Genomic DNA, 6000 nt, shown 5'->3' on the forward strand with positions numbered 1-6000 from the left:
ACTCATAAAAGAAAACTTTATTTGTTCTATCCCAAGCTTGTATGATCAGATTATATAATTTGTATGCTTGTACTTTCAATGGGCTTATCAGTCACACAAATTCTCATTCACTCTGATCTTCCCATGCGTATGGTTGGATCTTATCAAACACACACTAACTCTGGGTGACCTTATTTCAGCCAGATGACGTTTTAAGAAACGCACCCCAATGTATACATGGATGTATGCAGACACTGAAAGACTTCACCACAAAGCTTATATCAATTACTTATACAGTTTATGCATTCATACGCCCATTTTATTTCAGTGGGACATGTGTGTAGTGGAGGGGGTTTTCAATTTAGATTGGATTCAGTTTGAAATTCATGCGCATGAAGTGATTGCTATATTTAGCTGCAGCCTTTTTACACTATTTCACAAATTACGGTTCCCAAATTATCTTTATATCACCTTCACTTATTGTGCACTTATATATATTTTTTCTTAATTTCTTACTTTTACCGGCCGGTTATTGCAATTCATTATTATGTCAGTATATGATCGTTATCTCTTCAAACTATCTTCTGGATCATAGAGACACGGTAGGCGTAGTCTCTTAACTATGCTATTTCTTGGCACTTTTTCTGAATTTTAGAGTCAAATTGTGCCACTATCAGTTACTGCCGGCGCTCGATCAAAGACACACAAATGGACAAACAAAACAGCTGCTTCACCGCCGGAAGCAGTAGAAGGGCCCAGGGTTGTCAACTCAAAACCCTGGAAAAAGCTCAAAGTCCACACTTGGACCCCCTGGTTTCCCAAAACCAGTAGTAACGCAAGTCCACACTTGGACCCCGGTTTCCCAAAACCGTATTCTCAGCACAAGTCCACTCTTGGACCCCGGTTTCCCAAAACCGTATTCTCAACACAAGTCCACTCTTGGACCCCGGTTTCCCAAAACCGTATTCTCAACACAAGTCCACTCTTGGACCCCGGTTTCCCAAAACCGTATTCTCAACACAAGTCCACTCTTGGACCCCGGTTTCCCAAAACCGTATTCTCAGCACAAGTCCACTCTTGGACCCCGGTTTCCCAAAACCGTATTCTCAACACAAGTCCACTCTTGGACCCCGGTTTCCCAAAACCGTATTCTCAAAGTGGTCTACCCATAGACTCACCCTGGTCTCCCAAGACCAGTAACACAAGTCCACACTTGGACATACGAGCTTCACTAAGCTCCACAAACTTCTCCCCAGCTGCTGTCTTAATTTCTGGCTGTTTCCCTTTTAGTCGTAATGCCAATCAGTCCAATTGTCGCTTCACTTCTCTAAGTGAAACTGTCTGCAGCAGCCGTCCATGTGCACCTGGAGTTTTAGCAAAACACACCCTCTGCTGCAACACCTCTCACGTTCTCTGTCTCTGAAAACTCTAGACAACTATTTGGAGCATCCACCTACGCTTAGTGACTTAAACTTTAGATATTTTATCTTTGCCAATTCAAATTTGAGTAAGGAATTCAAATGACCTTACCTTTAGTTGGCCTGTCACACCACGCAGAGAGGATGCCCCTCGGAGCTGCACCGACCGCTCTCCTTCCCTTCAGAGATCCTCTAGTCAATCCTGATCCTGTTCGTGACGCCAGTTTTGTGGTGAGAGTGTTTTGTCCAGCAAAATACCAAAATAAAACCAAAGTACAACGAGGATGATGTTACAGCCAAAACGGGAATTCTTTATTGATACGCAGATCATCAGTACAGATCAATCGGGAACAGCCACTAGATGCATGTCTTCTGACCCTTTTATAGTCACAGTTGTCCATTGGTGTGTGCGTGAGCTTTGTACGTGTCCTATTCATGAGAAAACAGGAAACCAATTGTTCCCGGCAACTGTCCAAATCTAGGTAACCACCCCATGTCAGGTTGACCCGCTTCCTGTCTTCCTGTTTTTCGGACAATCTGGTTATTCGCTGCCAAATTTGAAAATGTGTTTCCTCTGATTTGAAATGTGACCCACACATGCATTATTTCGCTTCCACAGGGAGAGAATGACAACAAAAGGGATGAGAAGCAAGGAAAAAGAGGAATCATTTATGTCTTCATATTTCTCTTTGGTTGAGGGTTGTAGAGAGTAAAATGTTGAAGAGAAAACTTGTGTATTTAACTACAACTACTTTGATCTTCTTCTGTGACCTGCTTCAGAATCCACCTTTTGCTGCCTCTGTTAAAACAGCCATCATTCACAGCGAGGGGTCGAGGACGGGGCAGCCTTATTTTCTCTCACTTGCACAACTCTGGAACACCTGCTTCACTATCCAATTGTAGTAAAGACCAGTTGGGGCTGGATATCTTTCATACACTCAACTTAGCACAGAAACTTTCATGAACTTTATTCAGTGAAATGTTCTCAGCAAATTTAGAAGTTTTCATAAAAGCTTTCAAGTGAAAATAAGGACAGACAGATTATGTTTCACTAGTTTCCACATTCACTTCACCAATTTTGCAATTTCCTACATTTACTGATGTCAGAACGGATAAAAGCAGAAAGTCAAAAATTACAGATTCAATATTTTAAGTAATACTTGCTATATCGGAGGGGAAGTGGGTCGCAGGATTCTTGCTACCGCCCAGCTACCTCGGAGTGTGAGCTGACAGTGGGAGGTGTCGGCTCACACTCCGAAGCGAGCACTGCCGAGGCGCCCTTGAGCAAGGCGCCACCCCCTTTATAAGTTGTTCATTAGGGCGCATCACAAAGGAGCTGCCCGCCACTCTATCCCCCACCCCCCTGGGGGGGGGGGGTTGTAGCATACCGGCATGGTGACATTTTAATTTTTACAAAGTCTAGTTTTTTTTCATTCGTTGCACTGTTAGCATTAATTTGGACTCCTGTCTGGCCAGAAAGCAAACATAACCCTCATTTATAACACTCCTTTTAGCTCTGTAACCTACTCCTAAGGAAATGAAAGCCCTTTTAATTAGATAAAAGCTCCACCATGCTCATCAGTTAATCACTAACTCCATTTGTTGCCATTGGGTACTGAGCAGGTAGCACACAGAGAGCTTCCTCGATGAAAACAGCTGCCTGCTGTGGTTTGAAATGAGGTTGAGGTCGAGGGTTGGTGGCACTGAAATAGATCACTAGCGAAGATAGCGGCGCTTTCGTTGGCTGCTGGTACTTGAGCTCCCAGCAACAGACACTTTAGCATCAATTTTGTCATCTAGATCAGTGTTTCCTGCTTTCAAAGTTAATAACAGCCTCGTGAGAATGTTTATGATTGGCAGGTTATGATCCGTTTGCGCAATACCAATAAGTCGGTTTCTATAAACCCGGAGATGCAGACCATTCTATGTCGCTTCAGTCTGGGACGGTGGTGTTTGCATACACACTAATAACAGCTGGTGTCTCAATGCTACTCTGGTCTCCAGTTAATGTTCTGTGGACATAGAGTTTATGCTTGTGAGATGCATACCCTTTTACCCGGGAATTCACCAGCATCACTGTTGTTGCTGTCTACATTCAAACCAGTGCCAACATCAAACAAACCCTCAGTGTTCTTTACCATGCTATTAGCAACATGTAAGCCACACACCCGTAGGGAGTGTTTATTGTTGCTGGGGACTTTAACCAGACCAAAATGAAAACCATGCATTTAAAACAAAGAATAATTTTATTAACATTATTTTTTAGTCTATAATTGAAAAGTTTTAAGTTCATCAATTTGCCTGAAATTAAAAAACCCTGTTTAAACATTTTTGACCAACTTACTGCACCATTTGTTATTGAAAAATAAAATTAAATAAAATCAATAAATTATAAAAATTCAAATTCAGTTTAGTAACATTAACTGATGAGCACAATATATAAAACATCTTAACCTACAAAACAAAAATGAATAAAACAATTTGCGATGTTTTTGTTTTGTTTTTTTTTAATCAAAATGAGGAAGTCAGGTTTGTCTCAGGGTGTTGCTTGGCTTAAAATACACGGGAATCTGGTGTTTGTTAAAAATCCTCCTTGGTTTTTCAGTCACTCCAAACATGTATGGAATCACTATATTATTATGCGTGATTTCTTTCTCTTCCGTCCTCATGGGTTGTTCTGCTTTCTAGATTTTGTGTTAACCTTCATAGAAGTCCAGTCAGGATATCCACAAGTTTTCAGTGCCCCTTTCAGGAGTTTTTGTCCTTTTGCCTGGTCTTGGGTACTGGTGGGTAACTTGTCGGTCCTGTTTTTCAGGGTCCTGATGACTCCAAGCTTGTACTCCAGTGGATGGACCTGCTTACAGAAGCTACAGAAGAAGGAAACTATAAACCAACTGCTCTACTATCGCCTGTACGCTGGGGAAGTGATTTCATGCATATATGGGGAGGTAGAACTGCGGGCAGCTACTTCTTGTTGTGCCCAATGAACTGCTTATAAAGGTCATTGCGCCTTGTTCAAGGGCACCTCGGCAGTGCACGCGAGGTGACTATGCTGGTGCACATTCATTTATTCAGTACTTTCGACTAATAATTGTGTCTCTTAACACTTTGTTAAGACAAGTATGATTGTGCCCCTTTCAGCAAGGATAAAGAGGGTGGGTGAAGAGTTCTGCTAGAAAACAGTGTTCCCTGTTCAAACTAGACTTTTCCTCCTGGCTTCCTCGCTCTTTTAATCTCGAATAAACACTGTGAAGTGGGATGCAGTAGTATATGTGTTCATGAAATAAAATTGTGTCCTTGTCCTGCCTCTTCGTTTGGGTCAAAAGCCTGTACATGAAATTGAAAAAATGGGATTTCTTACCACCATAAGAGACATGAGACTCAACATAGATTTAAAAAAGAAGAAGAAGGTATTTCTACAGTGTTGCCTGTATAGTATCACATTCAGTACTACATTTCTACCGCTAATTTGGCTCTGACCTAGGCCAAAAAAATAAAAATAAGAAAATTAAAAATAACAATAACAGCTTAGTGGATGACCATGAATAAAAAAAGTGAAAATGCTTGTAATTATATTAATGTTAAATTTTAAATTGTTCTGAAGCAATGAAGTGGGACAATTGGATATGCAACCATATCCTTCCAGAAATGACCCAGTGATTGATCCATTTGCAAATTCTACTCCTTTGTCAACCTTAGTGACACTTCAAATAAGTCAGCAACTCAGTCTTTAATGAGTGGACTAATTTGGAAGTCGCCCTTTGAGCACCATTAACTTTTCTGTGCAAAAAGGACACACAGAGAAGGGAATTGATTGTGTTTTAATCTTTTATTTACAACTTTTATTCTAGCATTTGGACAAGCTGAATTGATTGGCTTCTCTTGGTTTTTTTGTTTTAATCTATTTGTTAAAGCACATGGTGCACTCTCCTCTTAGTAACATATGCACAATTGAATGTAAATGTGATGACTAGATAAGTGACAGTCAATACATACACCCTGTAGCCTCTGATCTGACATTATAAAGCCAGCTCTGTTTGTCTCTGACTGACAACTGTGAGGCCGATACTGTGTAGACGTTCTTAAGTTGAAACAAATAGTAATAGAAATCAAAGGATCCAAGTAGCATTAGGTCTGAATTACTTTTTTTGACAGGAAAAAAGGCCATAGTGCTAAATTAATATTCTAACCTTAATTAAAGGTAAACATGCTAAAAAATAACAGTTCCATGATCATCCAGATAATATCACTCAAATCTCATGTAAAAATAAAGAAAGGGAACCTTTTATCATCATCCAGTCCAGTGTGTGTCATGTTATTATTATTTTTTTCCATTGAACACATAAGGGAGTGATCTCTGTATGAAATCAGTTTTGCCATGGCAGGCAGGTAAAGCCATTAGGGAAACTCACAGATGTTAAATTTTATTATAGTTTTAGTGTTAGGGTTGAAAACGTATGCTTGGTAGCATGTTCAACTTTATTATGTTTTAAGAATGTATATCTTGGATTAAACATAAACTGTGCATTGTGTAGATTGCTGCCCATTGAGTAGAAATTAATATTAGCATATAAATGTTTAGGTATAGACATATGAATATTTG

General features: G+C 40.1%; 1 long non-coding RNA gene across 2 annotated transcripts in view; it reads right to left on the reverse strand.

The window, feature by feature from the left end:
• The window catches only part of LOC137608080 (uncharacterized), a 56675-nt gene extending 54666 nt beyond the window's left edge, over positions 1–2009 (reverse strand). For both annotated transcript variants that reach the window (XR_011038149.1, XR_011038148.1), the window contains exon 1: positions 1510–2009. This is a non-coding gene — a long non-coding RNA (uncharacterized lncRNA). The remainder of the gene's footprint in view (positions 1–1509) is intronic.
• Between the last annotated feature and the right edge of the window lie 3991 nt (positions 2010–6000).

The sequence above is a fragment of the Antennarius striatus genome, chromosome 15 (genome assembly GCF_040054535.1).
Source record: "Antennarius striatus isolate MH-2024 chromosome 15, ASM4005453v1, whole genome shotgun sequence".
In the NCBI taxonomy this organism is placed as follows: domain Eukaryota; kingdom Metazoa; phylum Chordata; class Actinopteri; order Lophiiformes; family Antennariidae; genus Antennarius; species Antennarius striatus.